The following is a 15,762-nucleotide window of genomic DNA, read 5'->3' as shown; positions in this document are numbered from 1 at the left end:
TAGGTCGATTGCCATGGCAACGGTTGAAGCTTTGAAACATTCGGGTCAGTCCTAATTATTTTTATTTTTTATTTTTCTATTATATATTTGGTCTCCTGGGTGTTTGAATGTGAATGGCGGATTCAGTAGCATAACACATGAGAATATTCATGGAATTATTATTCAAGTAAATAATGGTTAGTTATTATGTATTCCATCACAAAGTAGCTGAATTAGGCCTGCTTGCATTAGAAACTCTTACAAACGATGCACTTTGATTGAACTATCCAATATCTGCCATTAACATTTAAGATGATACATTGCGAGTATCCACACGCAGGTTTCTCTATAAAAAGATAACAAGATAAAAATCTTTCAGAGTTGAGTCCACCAACCTTAATGATGCTGCTATACTATATACTACTGCACTGTATATGGACAGGAGAGGCCAGTATGGCCTCCTGAGAGAGAGAGAAAGAGGAAGAACAGTAGCAATGTACTGTATCTTTCACAAAGACTGAAAAAAGTACAGCACTGTTTCCCACTATTGCACCCACATCCACATTCTTACCTGTGCCAAAGATGTTTCTTTTGCTCCAACATGGGGAATGTCAGAAACCTGAAAAACACTGTCCATGTCTTGCTGTTGTCATGTCATGCAGTACTTCCATAGAGACATGTAAAATATTCATCACTGAAGTCTGAAGCATATAAGCTGTTTCTCAAAGTCTGTACTTATTTCATTAAATATTTATAAATGGCTCTTCCATGTGAATTTGTGATACAAATGATAGTTGCGTCAGAATTATTGTATTTGCCATAGAAAAAAGAGGTAGAAATTAGAGCATAGATACTAATAAAATCATGCAATAAGTAATATACCACAGAGATATACTGAATGTTCAGCATGAAGCATTGACGTAAACTGGCATACAGTACAGTTGCAGCTGTGAAAGGAGTCCAACAGAGTGCTTAAACTGTAATTTGACTGGATTTAATGGGTATGTTTACCTACTGTCTGCCTCTTGCATTAGGATATTCTCTGACTTGTTGTCAGACGCTGATGTTTCATGGGCCAGTTTCAACATACCCGGAGCAGCTGTCTGCAAATTTCCATTTCAAATTGTTTTTTAGGCATCACTCATGGATGTGAGAGTTGAAACAATATTCATCTGTGGCCGCACTTTACTGGAACAAACGTAAAGGCGTGATTAAGCCATTAAGGCCACATCTGCCTGCCTAATTCCTTTTTAATTTGCAGAGAACTCCGCTGTATATTGCTACAGTGGATGTGACATTTTAATTAAGCAAGGGCTGTAAAAAATGTTTACCACGGGCCTGCAGAGGGATACTGCTCATTGGAGAATACTAACCAGAGGCCCACACTGGCTACCGCTGCCAGACCAGCACACCCCAGAAATCACACAGACCTCCCTACTATCATTACAGCAATCTGTGTCACACATTGAACACAGAGCATCTGTTCAAGTTGAATATACAGCTCTCATACCAGTAAAACCAGTGTGATTTTATGGTATACTTGGACTTTACAACTGAGTTCATTACATCAGTATATTTAAATCTATTTTAAAGACATTTTTTCCCATGATAAATCCCTCATGAGATTTTCTTTTTTTAATACTGCCTTTGGCATAAACACTACGACTGGAAATAGAACTCTCAGATTAATTTGACACACAGAATGCCAACTTGAAACACCGAAGCACAGACATAAACCATCAGTGATGCTGTTAAATACTGTATATAGTATATTTAACTAAATGATTTCTGGTTTGCATGAATAATTACGTATTTACTGCATGAGCAAACATATATATCATGTATAAGGATAATGGAAATAATGGCACTAAATATGGAAGAACTTAATCTGGGATGAATCTGACTCAACATCCGTATTCCCATCAAAAGACAGAAGAAGCCTGTTGAATTTTGTAAAATGACTAAAAAGATAGTCAGAATATCAGTGTGATTTTGTGTTTCATGACCCTGAGCATACTAGCTATTAGGGCTGTCAAAATTAACGCGATAAAGCGTTAACGCAAATCTGTTTTAACACCATTAATTTCTTTAACACATTATTGCAACTTGCAATTTTTTAATTTGTTTTGACGCCAGTAATTTCCTTAAGGCATGAACACAACTTGCAATTTTTAGGTTGTAGCGGGCTCAGTTTTAAAGCTAGAGTGAAGATACTGGCATCAGATAAAACTAGAAAAACCCAAGGAATCCATTGTTACCAACCATGTCATACTAGCTTGTTGTGAAGGAGGCTAAATAACGCTCTAAATTTAAGCTAAATTTTGGTGAAGAAAAACTGGCATAGCCATTTTCAAAGGTGTCCCTTGATCTCTGACCTCAAGATATGTAAATTAAAATGGGTTCTCTGGGTACCCACAAGTCTCCCCTTTACAGACCTGCCCAGTTTATGATAATCACATGCAGTTTTGGGCAAGTCATAGTCAAGTCAGCACACTGACACACTGACAGCTGTTGTTGCCTGTTGGGCTGCAGTTTGCCATGTTATGATTTGAGTATATTTTTTATGCTAAATGCAGTACCTGTGAGGGTTTCTGGATAATATCTGTCATTGTTTTGTGTTAATAGATTTCCAATGATAAATATATACATACATTTGCATAAAGCAGCATATTTGCCCACAAATAGTCACACAAAAGCACCACTTTAAATGTTGTGTTTACCAGAGATGTGCTCATATGTTTCTTGGAAACGAGTCATTCTGCAGGAAAAAAAGCATAAATTTGTTTAATTGACTAAAGAAATCTTAATCGATTAAGACCAAAACGACCGATTAGTCGACTAAAAGGAGGCAGCCCTCGATCTTTAAGCCAGATACTATTATAATGATCAGTTTATTTTTTAAATCAAAGGTGTCTCAATAGCATCATAAAACATAAACATGAAAATATATTAGCCCTCATCAGTGAGTTGCTGGTTTGAATCTCCAGGAGTGCTGGTAATACAGTATGTGAGCTTGAAAAGTGACTGACGCTGAAGGGGAGAGTCCCTTCAGCATCTTGTGTCTGCAGTGAAGCTGTTCAATAATACAAGCAGGAAGAGTGTGGCTGTACTGATACTGTACTGTAACTGTGTGGCAGGGTGGATTTTGAAGCAGAGCATTGCTGCAACACGGATAATATATGAATTCTTGTGTGTTATTTACAGTCAGTCAGTGCATCTGCTTCAGAATACTAAGATCTTAGAGTATCAAGCATATTTACAGCTTCATATTTAATAGCTGAAGTTAAGTGAATGTGATGTTTTTTATGACAGTATAGGGTTCATGCATATGTATGTGCAGCTGAAGAACTGCCTGCACAGCTTTCACGCTCAGCATATGACTCGGCATTATAATGCTACATTATTATCGTCATTGTAATGATACAGATTTTCCCGTGACATTCAACAGTATCTCATGAATTGTTTTGTTAAATGTCTGCGTGCTGGAATGATGGAAATATCAGACACAATTCAGTCAGCAAAGGAACTGAGCATTCGGTAGCATGCAATTATAATCGACTGGTGGATTTTAAAGCATTCTGCGCCCATCCTTGTCAAAGCACTGTTTGACTGGTGTAGTGAGTGGGATGTGGCAGACAAACAAAAGAGGGTGAGGACTGTCTGAAAGCGGTGATGTCTGTTCTGACTAATGTTGCAAAGCCAAAGCAGAGTGAAGCAGTCAGCACCGTGGACAGCTCCGCTCCGTGTTGCGTTCTCCTCAGAACCTTGGACAGCTCCCCAGGGGTCTGACCACAGTCATACACAGTTCATCTACACTGTGTCTCTACTGAACAAAGACCTGCTCACTTCTCTTCTTCTTCACTTCACTTCACATTGTTCACCGTACTTATTATTTTAGAAACTGGCAGTTTTAGATGATTCCAAGTAATCTGAAAGCGTGTTTTATGAACAAGATTATAACTTTGTGCTTAACTGGCTTAGCTTGCTTTTTGGACTCACATTCATGTTAGGTAACCATAGTAACCCATTTCTAAACTGGTCCAGAGCCTGTAAAGTCCTGGCTATTGGATTTTTTTTTCAGAATCTATACATTTGCTTCATTTGAGTCTACGCAGAAGAAGAAGGAATTTACTGCTTTTATTGTTTTAGTCTGAGAAATGTGACGTCATATCCGTTCCGTATCCGTCAACCAAAACAAACCGCAGTCGAAACGAGAAAGTAGAAAACAGCGGAGGGTCTGCGTGGATACGACCTGCAACCTCACATTTTAAATCCAAAGTGGTAAACACTAGACACCAAAACATATTAAATCAAAGTACACTGGTTATGTGTAGATTTAATGCTTTACATCGATTGAGGGGAGTGGATTGTGGCGGACTGATAAAAGTAAAATATGAGACACACACCGAAAAAATACTTAACTCCCTATATCAGAGGTGACACTGCCCCCAGCAACAAGCTGACACTTTATTATGATCAATGTAGCCTTTTCATGCCCCGGCTATAAACAGGGTTTCTAACAAAAGAAGCAAGTTAATCATTTTTTCAATAGATGAAGTTCACTGTGCTTATAAAAATATAGCAGGTCTCCCGTCAGTAACTGGTTCGATGTAAACTAATGCTTTCATATTTCATTACTGCAGCTCTGACGAACATCAGGTCGACATCATGAATAGAAAATCTTTTTATAGCGTCGGTGTGACAGCACAATATTTCATCTTATCCTGAGCTGCATCATCCTGAGCAGTCCATGTACTATTAATTACAAATTACAGCCACACAATGTGAATACAATCATACCTTGATAGGAACATTCATGACGTTGAAAGAGCACATTAACAAGTGCTTTGAGACCGGTGATGCAGGATAACCTATGTTAAGTCTAATGAAGATGACTAAAACTTTGTGTGACGGGTTCCTGTATTATTTCCGTGTTGTTTCTATTGTTCGTCTGTTCCCATTTCATGGACAAAGAGAATTAAATGTCCTTTTTCTTATGAAGTTATTGGAAAGTAACAGAATTCTGTGTGAAAGGAAATTAATTGAATCACTGTAATTTTTCTTTCCCAAATTCTAGACATTTTTGCTTCACTTGACTGCAAATCAACATGATTATCCCTTTTTACACAGACCCTTAACATGGGTTTACTGAGTCATGCTGTGCAGTGTGGAAGGTTGTAATGGAGATTTCTTGCATTACATGAAATGCCTCTCACCAGAGAGCTGTGGGACAAAAGTTCAGGAAGCAAGATGTGTGTATCCAGGTTTTTCAAAGCCTAAAAATACGCGTCCTTGGGGGGGTTAGAAAAGAAATGCATATCAAATTTTCTCTAGCTGTTCCTAAGAGTTTTAAAGGGAATGCAGCTTGAATGTTCTCTTATTCTTCTGCTTTACAAAATACAATTCACTATCTCAATGTAAGCAGCAGTACTCTCTTTTGATGTTGTGGATTAATGTAAGTTTATGACTACTTTGAGAATAATACAGGATAACACCTGTGTAATGTTCCCTTTTTTTCCCCTGTTTTCATTATTTCCTGTGAAAAGTTTTCAGACAATAATACAGAACATTTCCTACCTTCAGACGCTGTTTTCGTCTCGCAGAAAACAGACTGCTTCTTTCACTAACAAGACACATTATGTTGAAGTCGGTCATTAGATGTCTTAATCATGCAGCTAATTTACCTTGGTAAATTGGGACTTATTTCGCTTCTCCCATCTCTTTGTAATGTTGCTCACTTTTTGTGAACAAAGAATAAGGGTTCTGAAGAATGGAACTGCTTTTCTTACAACTGTTATAATTGCAGCATTATCATAATAGCCACGAATGAGATGACATATTACATTTGTCCAAGTAGCAATATGTATCTGCCAGCTGTTTAGAATGGATTTTTGATGAACCAAAAATGAACCCTCTCAAAATAATGGCGGCATTTTGGTAGGTTTTAGATCTATGATGTCAATAAAAAGTTACATTACACTAGCTGAATCCTAAAAGCTAAAAATGCTAAAGTCTCTCTTACCTCTAATGGTATCTAGCCATGCAGATAGTTCAATTTGTCCAGGTTGCTAAATATCCATGTCTGGAATCTTTGCCTTCACCCCAGTAATTTAATGGAGGTGAAGATTTTTTTTGTTTATAGTGCTAAACAAATTCTACAGCAACTTCACTGTCTACAACCAGTTCTCACTCCCAACTTGTCAAATACCGCCACTTGTTCAGTTCCTCTCACGTGAGTTGTTAGTACTGTTAGTCCCGGGAGTTGTTAGTGTCGTTAATCCCGTGAGTTGTTAGTCATGTCAGTTGTTAGTCACTCGGAAGTCATGTGAGTCGATAATCAGTGCAGTTAATGTCAACCACGACTGTTTCCTAACCCTAAATAAGTGGTTGTGTTGCTTAAACCTAACTACCTGTGAAAATGGAAGTTTATTTTGAAAGGACACTGTGCATGTAACGAGCATATCTTGGCATGCCATCCCTAACATGCTGTCCATGACAGGTCCAAAAGTAATGCAATGCGGTATGTGACGAGTAAGAATGTGTTGGTGTCGGCAAGAATGTAAGGTTGTTTTGTATCCAAGACACGGTGTTCTGCTGGTTTGTTTATTAGTGTCAGGCTTCAGGTTAATGTCTCCTTCCTCTTCTTATGTCCTTGCCTTTTACACTGGACTACAGTCAACGCATAACCAGAAAAACTATGGTTCTTCAGTTCCGCCCATTGAGACTTCACCAAGACTGTTTGTGCCTCCAGAGCAGCCTTCCCCTTGAAAATGTTTGTGTTACTAAAACTCCAATCTGCCTTAAGACCCTTCACTGTATAATCATTTTAGATTTTACCCATGTAGAACCAGGTGATTCACTTTTTAGTCATTTTTTTTATTTTTTTATGTGTTTTTTTTTATATATTCATTACTGTACACCTGGTTTTCATAAATCATTCAGAATAATGACCAGACTATTGAGTGAATAACCTCTTTTCTGTCTGTACTAAGCACATCTAATAATCCTAAAAAGCAAACTGTGATCTGCTCTGAACATTCATGTTTATGGATGCTGAAAGTGGTGGATGTGAGTTTCCATCATGCTTTGACTGTAACACTTCAAGGCATCACCTCGTTCTGTCCTCTTCATCTTCACTACAGAAGGCTGTTTTCACACCTGCCAGGGCTTTTTTTTGGAAAAATATGATTCATGCACACAGGTTTTTTTTTTGCCTCTCTTTCCATTGTTGGATCTATCTGTGAATTTCGGATGCTCTTAACCTGCCTTTTTACTGGGAAGTCAGAGTATTTAGGCTCCTCTTACCTGGTTACTGTGGATAACTGGAGCACCAAAGAGACCTTTCGTTGCCTTCCTCTTAATTATAAATACATTTTAATTCTCCTCTAATGATTATGTAAATCCATTACATGATATTCTCTATAATTATTTCTTAATTGAGGATGGTGTTGCTACTGGAGATTGAGCTTAAAAGCAGTGATTATGGCTGCCAGGCACTTTTTTATTCATACAGGGTTATATAGGAGTTTCAATTGAAAACACAGGCCAAGTGAGGCTGATGCAGTGTTTCTATGCCACTACAATTATTCTGTGCTACTTTACTAGACTTTCTCAACATGGAAGTTTAGCAAGAAACTAATATTTACACTCTCAAAATATAATTCAGTTGGGTAAATTTCTAAAATACAATCAGAGCCAGTTTTCTAAATATGTAATTACTATGCTATACGTTCTTATAAGGTTTCAAATCAGAATCCAGTCAACCATCATGACCAATAAATGTAGAGATATTTGTCATAGTGACTTTATTTGAGATGGGCACTGACAAGACTTGCCACTATTCATTGGAATGGTACAAGGTCAACAGGACGTAACATTAAGTACAGAAAGATGCAGTACGTATTATGGATAGTTGACTATACTGTGCATTTCACTGCATATTTAAACAAAACAACTTAAGTATATAGTTAGCTAAAACAATTTGACAGTTTATTTCTAAGAGCATCTATGATAATAAATTGAATATCTTTAGGTTTTTGGGCTGGTGGTCAGACAAAACTAGCAATTTGAGTCTTGGGCTCTGGGAAACTGTGATTGGCATTTTTCACCATTTTGATAGACCAAGCGATTAATATAGAAAATAAAAACATCAAATAAATAATGATTCAAAAATAATCATCAGTTGCAGCCCTAGTAAATACTTAATGAAAAAGGACATTCACTTTGAAGAAAACAAATTATCATTCACAAACTCTACTCTGCTATAAAGGTGGTGGTCACAGGCCATTTAGTGTGTAACATTTAGGGGGATCTATTGCTAGAAATGGAATATAATATTAATAACTAAGTTTTCTTTAGTGTATAATCACCTGAAAATAAGAATCGTTTTGTTTTCATTACTGTAGAATGAGCCGTTTATATCTACATCGGAAGCGGGGCCTCTCCATGGAGTCCGCCATGTTGCACCGCCATATTCCTAGAGTAGCCCAGAACAGCTTGGGTTGGAGTCGATAACATTACTCGCTGCCGTCGCCGCCACTCTCCCTCTCTTGCTTCACCACTCACTTCTCTCGTACACACACACACTCTACGCACTGGCTCTGCTCCAAATGACCTACGCTACTCTTACAACAACGTAGCAATACTACATGCTTGTTGGTTGCAATTTCAACCTCACTGCTTGATACTGCCAGATCACACTGTTCCTTTAACAGTATCTGTCAACCCCCTACTCCATATGATGAATAAGTCTAAAATGTAGTTGTTGGATTTTAACTGCACTGCCATGTTGATAGTATTTGGCATATGTAGATTTTTTGAGACTGCTCTCCTTGTGACATATTTGAACATTTATCCCAGCAGTTTCTTCGGCTGATGCACCTGCAGTGTAGGCGCAGATAATTTGGCCTCTTTGGGTGTTTCTGATGTTGCTTGGAAATCTCAAATAGCACAGCGCTGATTGCCAACCCTTTTGTATAAGCGCCGCTAATTGGCATTTAACCAAACATGACCTACCTTTGAAGCAGTGCTTACAATGATTAAGGTCGTTAAATGCAGTATTCCATGAGGTGTTTACATTATTTTATGTGCCACCTGCATCACTGTACTGTAGCTAATGGGGGTATGCACCAGGTGCCAGGCAAATAACAAAAAACACATTGAATACATTATATTTTGGAAATAAACTTCACATTATAACCTTCACATGTATGCTTTGTCGGTCAGTGGCAGCTGTGGTAGTATAACACATGCCTCTGTCCCCTACTGTGGCCTTTTCACCGCGTGCGACCAAGTTAATCAGAGCACTGCAGTAGACAAATGGTGAAGATGAGGGGGGCTCCATTGTAAAGAAAAAACATTAAATCTCTTCTTATTGTGCCTCTTTTGAGCGCCCCTTTAGCGAGAGCTTATATCTTAAACTGTCTGCTCAATAACTCAATTCTGCTCTTATCTCGGGCAGACCGAGGAGATTTAGAGTGAGGTGGGAGAGCTTTCTCTCATTCGCTGTAGGATGTATCCCACAGGCCAGACTATAAAGAAATACGGAGGACCCCCATCAATGATGTCTTTGAGAGATTACCATGAAGATGGGCATTAATAACATGGCACAGTGTGTGACAACGGATGGTTTATTGAAAGGTGCTACAGAGGCATTTGCAGCACAAGGAGGTGGTGATAAATTGTCCCACAGATGGGACTACATGGAGAGCTTATGACTGGAAGAGATGGGTCTATTTGCTTCATTGATTTTCTTTATACTTTTGCTATAAATACAAACCTGGTCTGGTATCAACAATTACTGGAGTAAAGGAAAGTGGCTAGTAGTATACATTGCTTTGATGTCAGTTCTATCCTCTTATAAAATCTGTTTTTCTTAAAGCTGCGGCCCAAAATATTTTTCAAATCTTAACAGGTGTTAAAAATGTGGGAGTCCACACAGATAACAACATGTTTGTTTCTTATAAAGTGTGGTGAGCAACGATTTGGCCAAAACAGCACACCGCACACTAAAGCCGGGTTTATGGTAGTTTCCCTGGCCCAAGGGTGCACAAAGTAAAACAATGAATTAGAAAGATAGTTAGTTTGTTTTTAAATGCTTTGAAAAGAGATCTCTATTTTGCCAGCCAAATCATATTGTTTACATGATATTAAACCTTTTTACCTTCATATCATTATAATAAATGTAATACTTGATTCCTTTCTTTATTTTGCCTCACTTCATTGTGTTGTTGAAAGCTGCAACATTTATGGAAAAGCGTTCATTCAGAAGTAATTTAAATATGTCAAAATGTCTGCTGTCAAAAGTCATGTGGGTTAATATGTCACAATGCTGGAAATAGAGACAGCCTGTTTCTCTGATATTCTCATTTTGTAAGCAGAATGTGTGGAAACCCATCTGTGCTGCTGATACAGAAGGTGTGACTCCATGTCAACCATTGCTAGGGGTGCAGCGAGGAGGAGTGGGAAGTGTTGTTGAGGTGTTCAATGTACATATTTTTTCAAGGCATCTTTGACTTTGAAGCAGTCTTAGGTGGGTTGATGGCTTGGCTTATGCAACACTGCTACTGTAGATGTACAATGCACTGCGTTTCCCTTATGCACAGTCATGTAGGCTCTGCTCAGTCTAAACAGTCCAGGCTATAAATCCCTCCGCAGTAGTTTTTTACAAGCATGCTGAAGGTTTGCGAGCACCAATCGATTGTGAATCATTTCTTCAGGTTTGGCCTCTCTATCAACTAAGCTAGTTGTTAACAACACCTTTGTCTTAAAACGAAGCAATATCTATTGAGCACCTCTCGCCACTCAAGAAGGACAAATGTCTCTGTGAAGCAAACTATGCTTTGTCATCTTTTGTTTCCTTCAACATCTCACTAGCCTCTCGATTTATCGTCTGACCCCTTCAAGTGGTCCTACCCCCCATGATGAGAACCACTGCATCATGTCATCACGACGGCCATCTACTACCTGTGGCTCTCCAGGTTACATTTAGTAAAACACATACAGTTTTATTATCCATGAGTATCAACAATAAATTAGAAAACAACTACATTCTACTCTTCATCTTGTATGCAGTATCTTATATGTCAGATCCACAAGGTATTCAGCCCGGTCGCATGCAAAGGCATGTGAATGACACAATATGGCACAAGTCATTTTGCGTGCAATAAGAACGCTGTTCTTGCTTTTGGTGTGTGATATCTTATTACACAGAGACATATATTTAGGTTTAAAAAAAACAAAACATGGATATCAATATTGTATAATACCTCTAATTGAGTACAGCAAAAAACAATCTAATATTTTCAGCTCAAGAGATTTCTACTCTCGTGAGGAAATAAAGCACCACTTCAGTGATAGGACACAATGATGTGATTAGGTGTTCTTGGAAAAGAGAACATGTTTACACTAATCCATCCTGACTCCAGATATTTGTGCTCCGATTTTCCTCAGTTCTTCCTTCATTTGAAGTTTCTCTGTGCCTCGCCCTGTTCTCAATTTATTCCTCCATTTATTTATTTATTTCCTCAATTTCCCTGCATATATATGTCTGGAATTTGTATGAGACACATTATTTGCATTAGTGGCTGTGCAGAATAAAAATTTGGAACTCCATTTTCCCGGCTGGTCTGATTCACCCTTGTTTGTTCGCTGCCCTTTATTTCTTTTGCTCCCTATTTGACATTATTTGGCCAACTTGTTTGTTGTCATACCCAGTTTGTTCAACTCTGTTTGTCTGCCTTTGTATTTGTCTTAATGTTTACAGAGAGCAAAGATGTATTTGTTCTCTCTTGTTTGCTGTTTAGCGAGGAGGTTTTTCCTACTGCACTCGTAGAGACCACAGAGAGGAGCTGTGCATTCCCCAACATGTTCAGCTGCTCATTTTACATTAAGCTCCACTGAGAGGCTCATAGTAACTCATAGCTCTTCTACCGAAGGTGGACACAATGACAGCAAAACACATGCAATATAATGTAATTCAATATGATAGTTCTTCATTAAAGGTACTAAATTTGATATTCAGAGCATTACTATAGCAGCAAATAACTATTTGCTATATGTAAAGATATAGAGGAGTAATGTCTACCTGAGCAGAGAATGAAGTCACGCTCCGCCTGTGCTTTGTTGACATGTGATTTTAGTACATGTCACAACGACGCCGTCGTAACGGAATCGTAGCACCGGCCCTCTGGTTCCCCCGCAGGCTTGCCGTCCGCCATGTTGAGAGTCATTGAGAGACAATAGAAATGCTCCCAATCCCGTATTTAGCTAATTTAAATGCTACCTTTGATAAGCTTGTATATTTCAGTTTTTTGTTGAATATTGTGACAGTGTTTAGGCTTATAGTAGGTTATGGTAGTAGATGTTTGATTGTAGCATAATGCCTATCACTTATACCTTGGTATAGAGCGGAGATGTGCAATATTTTAGCCATGCCTCATTATCAATTATTTTTCAATTAATTGACTTGTTTGACATATAAGATATCATAATACTGTGAGGAAAAATAAACATCCCAAGTCCTCAAAGCCAAAGGTGACATTTACGTATTTTTTTTTCTTTTTTGTTCAACAAAAACTGAATACTTTGGGGCTGTCCCGAATACTATTTTTTTGTCTTTGAAGCTTTGGTGATTAATATTGGAACATATTTGAGGCTTTGCAGCTCAGCGCAGCAGGCTGACATGTTCTTGTGTCGGTCTCCATGCTGCCACACTACTGTACACACACAACAAACAGTGATATACGTCTGAGAATAAATAATAATAATTCATGTTGAATATGAATAATGAATTATGTTGCGGAATATTCCTTATTTCATAGGCTATTTTGGGATTTATACTTTATTATTACATACTTGTATATATAAAAATGAAGCATTTGAATACTGATTTGGAGGCTGATTACCATGGCAATGGTTGAAGATTCGAAGCATTTGGGTCAGCCCTACTTCCTATTTAGTGCACAATGATACAAAACAGAGAAAAGCAGAAAATCCTCCCATTAAACATGCTGTATGTTTGGCATCTTGCTCAATAAATGACTTTAAAAAACAGACAATTTAAAAAATACTTGTTGATTATTGTTCTTTTGACTAACTAATTCAATCATAACCATTCACTTAGAACCAACATATAACAGCTCTAGAGTGATGTTTTCATTATATTTATGGATATATCCAATAAATATGTCAATATATGTGCACAGGCCAAAAATATATGTGCTTATATCTCCAGCAGGAATATTCTCCCCACAGTGTTATGAATCCAGTTGTTGAATTACAAACGACACAAGGGTACATAGTGATTTGTATTTAGTTGTTTTTTATGACGATGTCCCAGCCCCCTGTGGAGCCACAAAGGCTGAAAACATACTAAGCAAAATGTTGGTGTGCAAGCAGTAAAACCAGAGAGGGCTTGTCCTCCTCTGAACCAACAAAGAGGTCATGTTTATATAAAAAACCTCCATATGGGTGGGGGGGTAGCGACTCATTGTCATCATATGAACACAGAAATGCCAGGCCTCCCTGGTAATAAGAGAAAGCTCTGAGGTGGCAATGACCAGTCTGACATCCACCATACTTCCCCGACCTTTGACTTTATGCAATCTTTCTATGTCCAAGCAAACATTATCTGGGTCATGGAAATACAAATGTCAAGTATTTCCGCATGAGAATAGTTGTGATGTGGACCCTGGGGACAAACAGGGCCCTTTGTTTCTTTTCCTCTCAGCATTGCCTCCCTTTTCTGATCCCTCATTCGCTCTCTTCCTCATTCCCCTGTCTTCATCATGACTTCCTCTCTTTCCCTCTCTTTATTTTTCCATCTCTCTCCTTCCCCGTCTCTACGCTGCGGCACACAGGACCTGTCCACTTGTTTGTAGATAGCATTGTGGTAATGTTGTGTGGCAGTTGCTGAGGACAATGGCCGCCGGGTGTTTTGTGATGTAATGATCCCTGCCATCGCCTCTCACCCCCCTCCGGTCAGTTTAGAGGAGAAGGGGATGGAAGGTAACGGGCCAAGTACAAACATGCATAAGGAGGAGCAGTGCCGGGGAACAGTATCCAAACGGAGCCAAGCTTGTGACTGGACAGTTGCTGGCTCAGATGTGTTACAGGAAAATTAGCCAGCGAAGTAAACAGACTCTACGTTTCCTCATCAACTACTGCCGAGGTGCACTTGGAGGAAGCACCTAGATGCTCCGGTGAAAATGCAAAAGGCGGCGGCTGCTCTGTGAGGCTCTCGTGTGTGAATGTGTTTAACAATGTGCCCGTGAAGCGAGTCTATACTGGAAAAGGGCATGCATGCCATCACTAAATGTTTTCTTGTTAATTAGATGTCACACAGAGGAGAGAATTAGATACAGCACCATCTCAGTATTGCTTTTGCCTAAAGAATGCAAACACATTCATTAGTTCAAGCTTCTTAAATGTGAAAGTTTACTTGTGTTTATTAGTCTAATGACTTAAATCTATTTGTGTTATGAACAAAACTAGAAATTTCAACATGTCAACTTCCGTTCGGGTAATAGTGATGGACACTTTATTCACTTTTTTTAAAATTGAAAATCCTAATCATCAATCATTAGTTGCATCCCTACACTCTTGTATAGTTTGTAAGGAAATGGTAGAGATCATGGCGTCATTGATGTGTGAGCAGAGAATATATATATGAATAGTATCGACCGATACTGCAAGTTCAGGTATCGGAATCGGTGTCGGGAAGGAATAAATGGTATCTGTAATAACTTGATGCCAGGCGATATTGCCAGGAGGCTGTTAGAAGAGGGGTGCTCGGCTTTTGCTCATTTTCAGTCCATACAAGTCCGTACAATGCTTTCATTTTTTTCCTGCAGTTGTCATTTTTTCCCTCAGAAAAGTGGTAAACACGTCCATTATGATGGCAAAAGCATTGGGCAAACATACCATGAATCGGAACATCAGTAAACAAGTGTGAAAGCAGACCACTGAGGTTAGAGGGGGACAATTGACCTCAGGTTCAGACGTAAACAAACAAACCCAGTGTGAAAACAGCTAAAGAAGCTGTTGCTGGGTTGTTCGTGGTCTAGGATTCTGCTTCCTCTGTCTCAGTAATTTACAGCTGCCTAGTAGCCCATAGCTATTGATTCACGTTGCATTTGGCTTTATTGTGTCTGTAATCCAGCATGTCTGCTATCATCTGCTCAAGATGTTGCAGATAGGAAGTGAAGGTGGAAGTGTGTTTAGGATTCTGACTGTCTGTTCTCGGCACAGCCAGAGGTTCAGTTCAGCTGCCAAGACAATAAAACCTTTTAAAATGCACAACTGGAATTGCAAAGCCATAAAAACAAAATGTATAATGCAAATGTTTGTACGTTGTCAGCGTTCACATGCACACAAAAATCGGTAGATTGTCAATCATTCATATCTTACCTGTTCAGCTAACCGGCTGAATTTAATGATACACCAACAACTAATCTATAATAGATGAACAAAAGAACAGAGCGCTTTCCAGCTCAGCAACGTGAAAATACTGTCGGTCAAGGATCCATGTTCAGATTTTAGATAAAAAGAAGACTGTAGGTTTAAAGGTATGAACACTGGTAATGACTACAGGAATGTGGGATCCATTTCTGTGGTGATAAAATTGGTCATTTTTTAGTAGTCGCTGCGTTTTGAAACCACTAAATTCCACATAAATGTTTGAGCTCTTCAAAAGTGACACACAGTTGACAGAATAGAAACCCACAATAGACCAACATTTGGTTTAGACTGGAATGGTATGTTCTGAAAAATAACACTGTAAAG

The 15,762-nt window shown here is 38.6% G+C and overlaps 1 protein-coding gene across 2 annotated transcripts in view; it reads left to right on the top strand.

Annotated features, from left to right (window-relative positions):
* The window catches only part of lingo2 (leucine rich repeat and Ig domain containing 2), a 244,989-nt gene that overhangs the window by 85,340 nt on the left and 143,887 nt on the right, over positions 1-15,762 (top strand). The gene's annotated exons all lie outside the window — the stretch shown is intronic.

This window comes from Sebastes umbrosus, chromosome 9 (genome assembly GCF_015220745.1).
Source record: "Sebastes umbrosus isolate fSebUmb1 chromosome 9, fSebUmb1.pri, whole genome shotgun sequence".
Taxonomy (NCBI): Eukaryota; Metazoa; Chordata; class Actinopteri; order Perciformes; family Sebastidae; genus Sebastes; species Sebastes umbrosus.
Note: the sequence above shows the minus strand (reverse complement) of the source record. Positions and strands in the feature narration are given on the sequence as shown.